The following is a 14586-nucleotide window of genomic DNA, read 5'->3' on the forward strand; positions in this document are numbered from 1 at the left end:
GCAGAATGATTGCATTCTGCTTGCATTGGACGAAAGGGGGCATGAGGTCACTCATGCATCGCATTTCCTGCACCCACTTTCAGACCTTATTGTGTTGGCCCTAATTTAAAATCTGACACATTAATACGGATTATGCGGTGGCGATGGCCTAGTGGTATTATCGCTGGACTATTAATCCAGAAACTCGGCTAATGCTCTGGGGACCCGAATCCCGTCACAGCAGATGGTGGAATTTGAATTCAATAAAAAATATCTTGAATTAAGAATCTACTGATGACAGTGAAACCATTGTCGGAAAAACCCATCTGATTCACTCATGTCCTTTAGGGAAGGAAATCTGCCATCCTTACCTGGTCTGGCCTACATGTGACTCCAGAGCCACAGCAATGTGGTTGACTCTCAACTGCCCTCCGAGGGCAATTAAGGATGGGCAATAAATGCTGGCCCAGCCAGCGACGCCCATGTCCCATGAATAATAAAAAAAGGATTACTACGACGTTCAAATTCCCGGGCTGCTTCATAGAATTCTTAACCCTGCTTGAGATTCAGTGCACTGCACCTGAGGTTGAAATTGAAATGGGCTCGGAAATGAGCAGAGGAATTAATCATCTTTCCATTGTTGTAACAAATCACTGCCTTGTTAAATTGAGAATTATACCTGCGCTGTGTTCGCTGTTGGAGGGGAGGTGTAAATTGGGTTATCTCGAGATCCAACTGTTGTAATTATTGACTTCATGAGGTGAATTACAGAGTGGCTATTGGGCTAAAGCTGAGCTAGTTACTATCACTCGGGTTCTTCCCTGTCCATCTCCCAACCCCATTCAAATAAATAAGAATTGGCTCTTCCCCTAAGGTTGTGTCAGAGTTGCTTTTCAAAGCACTCAGCTTATGGTAGCATAGTGGTTAGCACTGCTGCCTCACAGCACCAGGGACCCTGGTTCAACTCTGGCCTTGGGTCACAGTCTGTGCGGAGTCTGCATGTTCTCCCCGTGTCTGTGTGGGTTTCCTCCAGGTACTCCGGTTTCCTCCCACAGACTGAAAGACGTGCTGGTTAGGTGCATTGGCTGTGCTAAATTCTCCCTCAGTGTACCCGAACAGGCGCTGGAGTGTGGCGACTAGGGGATTTTCACAGTAACTTCATGGCAGTGTTAATGTAAGCCTACTTGTGACACTGATAATTAAACTTCAAAATTTATACCAGGTGGCACAGTGGCACAGTGGTTAGCACTGCTGTCTCACAGTGCCAGGGACCTGGGTTCAATTCCTGGCTTGGGTCACTGTCTGTGTGAAGTTTGCACGTTCTCCCCATGTGTGCGTGGGTTTTTTCCGGGTGCTCCGGTTTTCTGCTACAGTCCAAAGATGTGTGGATTAGTTGGATTGGCCATGTTAAATTGCCCCTTAATGTCCAAAGATGTGTAGGTTAGATGGATTGGTCTTGCTAAATTGCTCCTTAGTGTCCAAAGATGTGCAGGTTAGGTGGATTGGCCATGCTAAATTGCTCCTTAGTGTCCAAAGATGTGTAGGTTAGGTGGATTGGCCATGCTAAATTGCCCCTTAGTGTCCAAAGATGTAAATATAAGGTGGATTGACCATGCTAAATTGCCCCTTAGCATCCAATGATGTGCAGGTTAGGTGGATTGGCCATGCTAGCTTGCCCCTTAGTGTCCAAAGATGTGCAGTTTAGGCCCATTATTGTCCAAAAATGTATGGATTAGGGGAATTAGCAGGGTAAATACATGGGTTAAAGGAATGGGGTAGGGGAATGGGCCTGAGTAATATATTCTTCGGGAGAATCGGTGCAGACTCAATAGGCTGAACAGCCTCCTTCTGCACTGTCGGGATTCTTTGAAACAACTACATACATACTTACCGATTCCCAATGGTGTGGCCTCTCTTTGATGGACAGACAGGAACAGACTACCATGGGATGTGCTGCTTAAAGTGTATGTGTGTGCGTATCTCTGAAGGCTCCACTGTGCATTCTTACATGACTGTTCTGCTTCGAGGTACAATTAGAATTCTGTGTGTCAGCAGGCTAATTAGGACGCTGCTGATGGTTAGTCGCCTCTGTTGAGCAACAGTCTAATGTGCAAGAAGCTTTAGGTAGCTGACGTGTTATCATAGAATCCTACAGTGCAGAAGGAGGCCATTCGACCCATCAAGTCTGTGCAGATCACAATCCCACCCAGGTCCTATCCCCATAACCCCATCTATTTACCCTAGCTAGTCCTCCTGACACTAAGGGGCAATTTAGCATGGCCAATCCACCTAACCCGCACATCTTTGGACTGTGGGAGGAAACCGGAGCACCCGAAGGAAACCCACGCAGACACGGGGAGAAGTTGCAGACTCCACACAGTTACCTGAGGCCGGAATCGAACCCGGGTCCCTGGCGTTGTGAGGCAGCAGTGCTAACCACTGTGCCGCCCTAGCCATGTATAATCACAGCTATGAGATAGCAGCACTTCAATAGATAGACCCATCTTTCAAACGGTGTCTTAGGTAAGTTCAGAGAGTATTGAGTCACGTTTCATTGACAATGGTTCAGATGCACAGAGGGCGAAATTCTTTTCAAGATCCATGCTGATTTTTTTTAATTGCATCTCTTACCGAATATCCTAATACCCTTCCTACCACTGACAAGAGACTAACTGGGCTATACTGACTGTAGATGAAGAGCACTTCACACTGACGTTATAGTTACAGTGCTTACACAACGAGGGTGCACTTCTAAAAAACTCTTTCATGGGATGTGTGGCAAGGCCAGCATTTATTGCCCATTCCTAGTTGGGATGGGCGATAGAAGGCAGTTGAGAATCAGCCACATTGCTGTGACTCTGGACATGTAGGCCAGACCAGGTATCGACGGCAGATTTCCCTCCCTAAAAGACATTATTGAACCAGATGGATTTTTATGACCATTATTTCATGGTCATCAGTAGACTTTTAATGTCAGATTATTTAATTTTCAAATTTCGCCATCTGCCGTGGTGGATTCGAACCTGAGTCCCCAGAGCATTACCTGGATTGGTCATCCAGTGATAATACCACTAGGCCACTGCCCCCCCCCCAACCAATTACAGAAAGGAGAAAAGCAAAGGTTAATCTTAACCTTGAACACCCACATTGCTGGACATTGATAGAAACTAGTCAAAATGGAGGTGGTAACCTCCAGAAAAACCATTTAGTTTTTGGAGAACTAAAGAATGATCAATACTTAGGAGCATCCTTTGGGAGGGGTTATGTAAGCAAAGGGTTTGTGCTTGATGGGTAGTTAGATGTTGTGATGAATTTTTAAAAAAATACTTTTCCAATTCAATCAAATCAAATCCAATTCAGAGTCTCAACAAGTTGAGACATTTCAGATCCAGGCTGACAAGACAGGGCGAGCGACCAAACCACCCTGTCCTGGGCCTGATCTACATGAGCCAAGCTGATTGGAGAAGGGGGAGGTTCCTCCTCCAAGACTTGAGCTCATTTGCATCTTAGCCAAAAGGCCGAGATGCCGCTTTTAAAAATTGCTTCATATGAAACATATGAAGCTTCAGTGTAACCTAATGACCTCAACCAAGTGCGGCCGACCATGGGCTGCCGACCATACTACACTTGATCTTAGCCAAAAAGTTAGATGTTGTGATGAATTGATGCTGAGCTACGGGACTGAGGCAGATATGTCAAATTAATGTACGCATCTGTATTTATTTGAGCTCCAGTCGTCACAATTAACTCATACTGACTTCACACTTCTTCAAATTTCCATTACAATCTCGCTATGGAACTTAATCTGGCCTCAACGAGTTATGGTCAAGATGAACAAGCAGTTAATACGGTCTTTGCGCACATCTACTCCTATATACCCAGTGAGAAAATTAGATGCACGTGTGTACATGTAAATATATAAGAGTGTTTACATCAAATCATAGAATGTTTATAGCACAGAAAGAGGCCACTTGGCCCATCATGTCTGGGCCAGCTAGGAATGAGTCACTCAGCTTAATCCCACTTTCCAGCATTTGGTCCATATCCCTGCAGGTTACAACACTTTAGGTGCCTTTTCAGACACATTTTAAATGAGTTGAGGGTTTCCGCCTCGGTTCCCCTTTCAAGCATGAGTTCCAGACGCTCCCACAACCCTCTGGGTGAAGAGATTTCCCTCATCTCCCCTCTAACCTTTCTACCAATCCCTTTAAATCTATGCCCCCAAGTCATTGACTTCTCTGCTAAAGTAAACAGGCCCTTCCCATCTATTAGAACCATAGAACCATAGAAAATTACAGCTCAGAAACAGGCCTTTTGGCCCTTCTTGTCTGTGCCGAACCATTTTATGCCTAGTCCCACTGACCTGCACTTGGACCATATCCCTCCACACCCCTCTCATCCATGAACCCGTCCAAGTTTTTCTGTCCAGGCCCCTCACGATTTTGTACATCTCAATCAAATCTCCCCTTGTGAAGTTGTACGAACTAAGGAATAGCATGATGGGAAAATTGGTCAACTATTTGGTACAATATAAGAATGGCTGACCAATGCCAGACCCCTGTAAGACTTAATAAGGCTGACTCCGCATAACTTAAGACATGAATAAGACCAGAGAAGGTCAAGCTATGCCTGACCTCGGGAAGGCCTGATAAGATTGACTCCTCATAAACCTCGGGCTGTATGAATAAGACGAGATAAGGTCAGGGATAAAAGAGTCACAGACCTTCTTCTGTTACATCAAAGGACAAGATAAGGGTATGAATAATGAGACAAAGAGTTCTAGGAGGTCAGCAAGTTATGACATGATTAATGACATTGCTTATGATTCTATACTAATCGAATTCCTGAATATGCTCTGGTCATGCAAACTGATAATGATTACGTATAATTACTGAACTGATTCTTTGTGTAATTGCAGACTTGAGGAGGAATTAGCAAGTTGTACCAACTGCTCTCTGAACTCAGGTTTTCAGCCAAAACTGCATGCAGTCTTTCGTAAATAAATACTAGTTGTTTTGTCGGAACGAACTTTGTTGAGTTTTTCTATCACAGTCAAGAAGCAGGAAAGTTTCCACTTCAACACCCTCAGTCTCTTCTGTTCCAGTGAAAATAAACCCAGCCTGTCTGAACTTTCTTCTTTGCTGCAATTTTCCAATCCTGGCAACATTCTTGCAGATCTCCTCTGTCCCCTCTCTAATACAATGATGTCCTCACTGTAACAAGGTGACCAGAACTGCACATAGTGCTCAAATTGTGGCTGAACTAATGTTTTATACAGTTTCAGCACATCCTCCCCCCACCCCCCGACTCTTATAGTCTATGCGACAGTTAATAAATGAATGGGCGGCACGGTAGCTAGCGCAGTGGTTAGCACTGCTGCTTCACAGCTCCAGGGTCCTGAGTTCGATTCCTGGCTCGGGTCACTGTCTGTGTGGAGTTTGCACGTTCTCCTCGTGTCTGCATGGGTTTCCTCTGGGTGCTCCGGTTTCCTCCCACAGTCCAAAGATGTGCGGGTTAGGTTGATTGGCCAGGTTAAAAATTGCCCCTTAGAATCCTAAAATGCGTAGGTTAGAGGGATTAGCGGGTAAATATGTGGGGGTAGGGCCTGGGTGGGATTGTGGTCGGTGCAGACTCGATGGGCCGAATGGCCTCCTTCTGCACTGTAGGGTTTCTATGATTTCTATGAATGATTCCATTATATTTATATTGATGGACATCTATTTTATGGGCTTGGAATATCTACCTATAGGTCTGTTTTGTCTGTTTCCCATTTGGGATAAAGAAGCACAAGAGGTTCAAGATATTTACAATTTACAAACAGAATACGTGAATTGCTGAAATAGTTTATTTGCTATTCATTCATGGTTGGGCCAGCATTTATTGCCCAACCTTGGTTGTCCTTAAACTGAGTGGCATGCTAGACCATTTCAGAGGGCAGTTCAGAGTCAACCACATTGCTGTGGCTCTGGAGTCGTGTAGTCACATGTCTGTGTGAAGTCTGCATGTTCTCCTCTGTGTCTGCATGGGTTTCCTCTGGGTGCTCCGGTTTGCTCCCATAGTCCGAAAGACGTGCTGGTTAGGATGCATTGGCCGTGCTAAATTCTCCCTCAGTGCACCCGAACAGGCGTCGGAGTGTGGCGATTAGGGGATTTTCACAGTAACTTCATTGCAGTGTTAATCTAAGCCTACTTGAGACTCTAATAAATAAACTTAAACTAAACAATCGAGGAAATATGCCAACATTTTATTTGGCATTTGATTTTTTATAACCTGCTTCCCATTTTATCCAACTTTGATGACTCATTTTTCTTCACGAACTGCACATTGTTAGTGATTTCCCCCAGAAAGTCCAAGACAAATAACCTCAAGGAGTTGGTTTGTGTTGAATGTGGCAGCAATGCAGTGAAAAAGGAAACAAAGACTATTGTTATGATCGCCATGTCCTTCCAAGTATTTTCCAACCAATGAAGTGGTGTCACTGTTGTAATGTACGAAACACGGGAGTCAGTTTGTGCACAGCAAGCTCCCATAAACAGCAATGTGATAATGACCGAACAATCTGGTTTTGTGATGTTGATTGTGGGTTAAATAATGGCCAGGACAACGGGGAATAGCTCTACTGTTCCTCTTCAAAACACTGGTGTGAGATCTTTTACATCCACTCAAATATCTCATCCAAGAAGAATCCTCTCTGACAGCAAAGCCTCCCAATGGAGTGTCAGCCATTTGCACTGAGCGCTTGGAGTGGGATTTGAACCCAGAACCGAGTGATTCGGAGGCTGGAGTGCTACGAATTAAAGCATGACATGATTGTGCAACATCTGGTTGCTGAAATAACTCCCGGTGTCCCTTCATTTAAGTCTCCCATCCATCGACTCCGCCTACACCTCCCGCTGCCTCAGAAAAGCAGCCAGCATAATTAAGGACCCCACGCACCCCGGACATTCTCTCTCCCATTTTGTCCCGTCAAGAAAAAGATACAAAAGTCTGAGGTCACGTACCAACTGACTCAAGAACTTCTTCCCTGCTGCTGTCAGACTTTTGAATGGACCTACCTCACATTAAGTTCATCTTTCTCTACACCCTAGCTATGACTGTAACACTACATCCTGCACCCTCCCCTTTCCTTCTCTATGAATAGTATGCTTTGTCTGTATAGCATGTAAGAAACATTACTTTTCACTGTGTACTAATAATGTGACAATAATAACTCAAACCAAAATCAAATCGAATCACCAAATCTAGATTTATTTACAGCAATTAGTAACACTCAGATAGGTACCTCCCAGTACAGAGTGCCGGTAACCTGGACAATCCACATTATATACCTCTGCCGGGCTCCCGGATTGGACAGCATTAACTGCCTCAATCAGGGAGCTCATACTCTGACTGGCCCACCTCATGGGCCTCGTGAAAAGTTTTGGTTTTAAAGTTTATTTATTAGTCTCACAAGTAGTCTAGCATTAACACTGCAATGAAGTTGCTGTGAAAATCCTCGAGTCACCACACTCTCTCTATTCTATAACCACTTAGAGCTTTCAATCAAACTGTTCACATAACAGGCACCCCACTGTGATAATGTTAGGTTGTAAAATATGTCATGCAGTACCAATTCTATCATGATAGCCCTTAGGCTTATGTCAACAAACAGAATGATATATGTAGAAATTTTTAAAAATTCATTCTTTTAAAGCTAATGCCCAGTTGATTTATATCCCTTCATAGCTTCAACACTTCCAGTGAACTCTGACAGGTTTTTTTAAAGTTTATTTATCATTGTCACAAGTAGGCTTACATTAACACTGCAATGAAGTTACTGTGAAAATCCGCTAGTGGCTACACTCTGGCGCCTGTTTGGATATATTGAGGAAGAATTTAGCACGACCAATACACCTAACCCACACACCTTTCAGACTGTGGGAGGAAACCAGAGCACCCGGAAGAAACCCACGCAGACAACGTGCAAACTCCACAGAGAGTGACCTGAGCCAGGAATCGAACCGAGGCCCCCGGTGACGAAAGGCAGCAGTGCTAACCACTGTGCCATCGTGCCGCTCCTGAAAGTCATTACAGTTACAGCTCTGCTCATGACTTCTGGCTCGTCAATGCAACTTGTTTGGACTCCTGACAGCTTCGGAGTCCCGGCAGCTGCAGTTTCCCAATTTTGAATTTTTGGTTTTGATTTGATTTGATTTATTATTGTCACATCTATTAACATACAGTGAAAAATATTGTTTCTTGTGCGCTATACACACAAAGCATACTGTTCATAGAGAAGGAAAGGAGAGAGTGCAGAACGTGGTGTTACAGTCATAGCTAGGGTGCAGAGAAAGATCAACTTAGTGTGAGGTAGGTCCATTCAAAAGTCTGATGGCAGCAGGGAAGAAGCTGTTCTTGAGTCGGTTGGTGCGCGTCCTCAGACTTTATTATCTTTTCCCTGATGGAAGAAGGTGGAAGAGAAAATGTCCGGGGTGCGTGGGGTCCTTAATTATGCTGGCTGCTTTTCCGAGGCAGCAGGAGGTGGAGACAGAGTTAATGGATTGGAGGCTGGTTTGCCTGATGGATTGGGTGATGCATAGAGCGATAATATTCTCCAAATGAGCTTACGTTTGCACAAACTGTGTTTCAAAAACATTTGAAGGACACAGGGCAATTATTACCAATAAGATGCGTGCAGTCTGATAGCTTTCCTTGCGGCAATTTATCACTGCTTACTCGCGGCACTGATTGTCAATCCTGCTAAAGTGAGCCTGAGTGGCCAACAAAATCAAACAGTCCTTCAGGAACAACTCTTCACCTTTGCTGATTAATACGCTCTACAAAGTAAGAGGGAAAATGAGAAAGACATTGAGTGATGCTGGATATCTGGAGATGCCATTCGATCTACATTGACTGCACTCCAAGGAAGTCAAGTGGATAAGGATCGGCATAATGGCCACAAAAGAAATTGAGGCAAATCATAGTAGTCCTGCAATACAGAAAGGGGCCATTTGGCCCAACGAGTCTGCATTATCAACAATCCCACCCAGGCTCTGTCCCTGTAACACCACATATTTACCCTGCTAATCCCTTTTAAAGGGTCAATTTATCCTGGCCAACCAATCCACCTAACCCACACATCTTTGGACTGTGGGAGGAGACTGGAGCACCCGGAGGAAACCCACGCAGACACGGGGCGAATGTGCAAACTCCACACAGACAGTCACCCGAGGCCGGGATTGAACCCAAGGTCCCTGACACCATGAGGCAGTAGCGCTAACCACCGTGCCGCCCCTCTGCTTGTTACATCCTCAAATAAGTCTAATAAATTTGTCCATCAGGATTTGCCTTTTCACAAAACATGCTGACTCCGCACAGACTGTGACCCAAACAAGGAATCAAACCTGGGTCTCTGGAGTTGTGAGCCAGCACTGCCAACCACTGTGCCACCGTGCCACTCATGAATGAATGCAACTATCCTGCACCAGGAGAGCAGGAATAATATTAAAATTGAAGAGAAAGTGCACAGTTGCTTGAAATTGGAGCCCTTTAATTGTGTGGAGTTAAAATGAAGTGAGAATAGGAGTCTTCTTAACAAAATCTACAGGTTATGAGGAGGAGGAGATACTATGGGACTTATTCAATAGTCACATGCTATTCATATGGGAATAGGAGCACAAAGGTTCAGCTAAGGACAGCGAGGTCAAACACTTAACTCTGAAAATTTAGTAAGTGGGGGAATTTGGTGCAGTGATGGAGGAGGTGCTATTCTGGCTTTATACAAAATAGGGGGTAGTCCAGCAGGTGGAGCTGGAGACAGCAACACCCAAGAATCATAGAATCCCTACAGTGCAGAAAGAGGCCATTCAGCCCCTTAACCGGCACCGACAATAATCCCATCCAGGCCCTATCTCCATAGCCTCACGTATTTACCCTGCTCATCCCACTGACACTAAGGAACAATTTAGCATGGCCAATCGACCTAATGAGAACATCTTTGTTCTGTGGGAGGAAACCAGAGCACCCGGGGGAAACATGCGCAGGGACGGGGTGAACATACAGACTCCACACAGACAGTCACCCAAGGCTGGCATTGAACCCGGGTCCCTGACACTGTGAGGCAGCAGTGATAACCACCGAGCCACCATGCTGCTTAGATACTGTTCATGCAGCCCAAGCCATAGGACCTGAAGACCATCTTGCCTGCCCAGTCCAGGGATAAGGACAACTCCTCAGGACTGGGGAGGAACTGGGAGTCAGAGGGGAAGGATCTACTTGTCGTGACCCACTTGGGTCCCAACAACAAAGGTAGGACTAAAAACAAAGTTCTACTGATGGATCATGAGCAACTCGGGGCTAAATTTAAAAAGCTATACAACTAACGTTACCATCTTTGGATTACTACCTGAGACATGAGCAGATTAGTACAGGGTAAATAAACTCTGCAAGTTGGATATGTGCCTTAAAGGTTAGTGTGGGAGAAATGGGTCTCTGGGGAAAGAGGCAGTGTACAATTAGAATAATCTTCACCTGAACCACACTGAGACCAGTGCCTTGGCGAGTCATATATGGAGGGCTGTAGAGAGGACACTCTCCACCCAGTAAAAGGTTAAAACTATACTGATTTTGTACAGATAGCATACAACAATGATTTGCATTTATATATCACCTTTAACATAGCAAATGTTTGCAAGGTACTTACAGGGCGTAGCAACAAAATTTGACATTGGGCCCATATAAGGCGACATTATTAACACTGCAATGAAGTTACTGTGAAAATCCCTTAGTCACCACACTCAGCACCTGCTCGGGTACACAGTGGGAGAATTTAGCATGGCCAATTCACCTAGCCGGCACGTCTTTCTGACTGTGGGAGGAAGGACGTAGGGCGGCACGGTGGCACAGTGGTTAGCACTGCTGCCTTACAGCACAACGGATCCGATTCTTGGCTTGGGTCACTGCGCAGAATTTGCACGTTCTCCCCGTGTCTGCTTGGGTTTCCTTCGGGTGCTCCAGTTTCCTCCCACAGTCCGCAAAAATGTTAGTTGGATTGGCCATGCTAAATTGCCTCTTAATGTCAGGGGCATTAGCAGGGTAAATATGTGGGTTGCAGGGATAGGGCTACGGTGGGATTGTTGTCAGTGCAGGCTCGATGGGCTGAATGGCCTCCTTCTGCACTGTAGGGATTCTATGAAGCTGGAGCACCCGGAAGAAACCCCACGCAAGCATGGGGAGAACATGCAAACTCCACACAGACTATGACCCATGCCGGGAATCGAACGGAGGTTCCTGGCACTATGAGGCAGCAGTGCTAACCACTGTGCCACCGCGTCACTCCATGACTTAGCCATAAAATTTGACATGAGGCAACATTAGAACTGGCCACTGTAAACTTGGTTGAAATGCGTGAAATTTTAAAGAGTGTCTTATGTGAGGAGTGAGGGTGGGTGGGGGTGGAGGTTTAGGAGGGAAATTCCAGAGTTCAGGATCTAGACAGCTGGAGGCACAGCCACTGATTGGTGGAGTAATGAAAATGGGGATGGCACAAGAGAGCAGGACTTGAAGAGCAGAAATACCTCAGGGTGATTGCAGGGTTGGAGAGGAGTACAGGGATAGGAGAGGCAGCGTAATGGAGAAGCTGAAAGCAAGGGAAAGAAGTCGAAAATGGAGACTAATGTAGGTCAGTGAGCAGCGAGGTGGCGGTGGAATGGGGCCTCATTAAGTTAGGGGCAGCCCCCTCAGGTTTATGACAAAAACACTATTCGACAACAGTAAAATGTGCCAAGACCCCACCAAGGAGGGTAACCAGACAGGCGTTGACACCGAGCATTGAATGGAGCAGCTCTACGGACATTAGAAGTAGGTGTTAAAAAGATTCATAAACAACAGGAGAGACGGTGGAGACATTTCAAACCTTCATTTGTGACAGTGCTGTGCCTTTAAGAAATGTATTTGTGTCATGTTTCTTGTGCGGGGCATGTTTAAAATTCAGCTCTGATTACGGTGCCACTTTGTCTATAACCAGCAGTTCACATGCTGAGTATGCAGAGGAATAATTGCTCCTAATTATTGGAACGTTTGTTTTAATCAGAGTTAATGCAGTTTTGATATTTTTTGGGTTTTCCCTTGGAGTTTCAGAGTAGGGTTTAATTAGGTTGATTGACAAGAAGAGAGGGTCATGTGAGTGGGTGGAGCTAGGCTTACAGAAAGACAAGCAGGCAGTTGCTGTTTGAATTTGACAGGAACAGCAGCTCTTTCTCTCTCCCTCTCTCTCTTGAAATTGAAGTCTGAATACTAGAAAATAAGTATCTCTCTCCAGATGTCTGTAAAGGCAAGAAGTGTCCCCACCCCCACCCTCTCGCCCCTTCTCTCTCTCTCTCTCTGGAGTTCTGCTGTGTGAAGATAGGTTTTTGTCTGGAGGCTGCTGTCTGGGAGTCTGTATCTCTGTCCAGAGGTGTTAAAAGGCTTAAGAAACCTAGCAACCCACATAAGCTGTGTGTTTTTGCTCACTGACTCTGAAGAGGAGTTTCCATTTATGGGAATATTGCTTAAAGTGGAACTAATCGAGATAGATTAGCAGTTAATAATTACACCTTGTCATGTTTAAGTTTTTCAATTGGAAAATGTTATGCTAATTCTTTTTGTTATACTTATATTGAGGATTAACCCAAATAATGCACAGTGATTACTTAAATCTTTCAATTGTTTTTATTAATTTGCTAACAAGGAGAACAGTGAACAGTGAATTTCACTATGATGTTCTGTTGATTCATACAGATAATTAGCAGTTATAGATAATTACAGCAAATGAGAAACGAGCAACTTTCGAATCCTTAATCTGCAATTTTGTCCACCAATCATAGCATAGCTTTTTGCCCTTTCTTATCCAATAGAAAATCTTCTCCTTCATTAGCGTAATTATGTCAACATATCTTGTTGTTTGGCATTTGTCATGGTAACTTAGAACATAGAACATAGAACATAGAATAGTACAGCACAGAACAGGCCCTTCGGCCCACGATGTTGTGCCAAGCTTTATCTGAAACCAAGATCAAGCTATCCCATTCCCTATCATCCTGGTGTGCTCCATGTGCCTATCCAATAACCGCTTAAATGTTCCTAAAGTGTCTGACTCCACTATCACTGCAGGCAGTCCATTCCACACCCCAACCACTCTCTGCATAAAGAACCTACCTCTGATATCCTTCCTATATCTCCCACCACGAACCCTATAGTTATGCCCCCTTGTAATAGCTCCATCCACCCGAGGAAATAGGCTTTGAACGTTCACTCTGTCTATCCCCTTCATCATTTTATAAACCTCTATTAAGTCTCCCCTCAGCCTCCTCCACTCCAGAGAGAACAGCCCTAGCTCCCTCAACCTTTCCTCATAAGACCTACCGTCCAAACCAGGCAGCATCCTGGTAAATCTCCTCTGCACTCTTTCCAGCGCTTCCACATCCTTCTTATAGTGAGGTGACCAGAACTGCACACAATATTCCAAATGTGGTCTCACCAAGGTCCTGTACAGTTGTGGCATAACCCCATGGCTCTTAAACTCCAACCCCCTGTTAATAAAAGCTAACACACTATAGGCCTTCTTCACAGCTCTATCCACTTGAGCGGCAACCTTTAGAGATCTGTGGATATGGACCCCAACTTGTTCTTTGTTTTCATCCTATGTCCTAGCCTGTAATGTAGTGTTTATGAAACTGACGCAAGGTTAGATTAGTCTCTTATCCTGAGTATGTAAGCACTAGCCTCACTGAAGGCCTAGTAGGCTAATATTCATTTTCCATTGCTCAACAGAATTGTTTGTCAGAACTTAATTTCCGCAGTTAAAATGTATTGTTAAATAAAGTTTGTTTTAATAAAAACTTCCTAGTGGGTCAAAAAAAATCACACCTGGAGTGAAACACTTTATGCTCACACTAATGCCAAAATCAAAAATAGTTGGGGCCTGGGCTAACTTCATAGTGTACCTTGGAGTTTCCAGTCTAGTCCCCAACATGCTTAAATATTTTAAGAAGGCCTGTTTAGCCTTGGAGCTCATTCATATTGAGGTCCCATTCCAAGCCTGACTTGGATCGGCCCCGTATATCCAGCGGTAGGCTTTTAAAATTAATGTCATGTTTGCATTGCCCCAGTTTTCAGCGTGCGGGGGGTGAATTGTGGGCAGTCAAAAGGTTTGATCAGTTGACAATGGAGCTGTTAAGGATGTGCCAAAGTAAATGAACACAATGAATTTGTGAGTTAGATCAGACTAATTAACCACCGCTTGCTGCGTAGTAACAGATAGTAATTCTGTCGAGCTTTCCAGCTAACTTATCATATTCCGAGCAATTTTATTGTTTTGCCATGGAGATCTGCTGAGAGTGGGTGTTGCCTGCGCTCGGATATATATTAAGCAGTTTTGCTGACAGAACTGCAAAGCAGAAGGGAAACCCCATAATTTGTGTCTGGTTCTGAAACATACAGGCCTCGGAGTGGTGCTTTCTGCTGAGAGAGGAGTGATTCTTCAAATCACGACAATTGCACTCAACCCCCACACACACGCTCTTCACTTCCAATCTACTGACAAATAAACGGGAAATTAAGCATTTGCTGTTTTTTTCTGAAGTGAGCATT

The sequence above is a fragment of the Mustelus asterias genome, chromosome 15 (genome assembly GCF_964213995.1).
Source record: "Mustelus asterias chromosome 15, sMusAst1.hap1.1, whole genome shotgun sequence".
Taxonomy (NCBI): domain Eukaryota; kingdom Metazoa; phylum Chordata; class Chondrichthyes; order Carcharhiniformes; family Triakidae; genus Mustelus; species Mustelus asterias.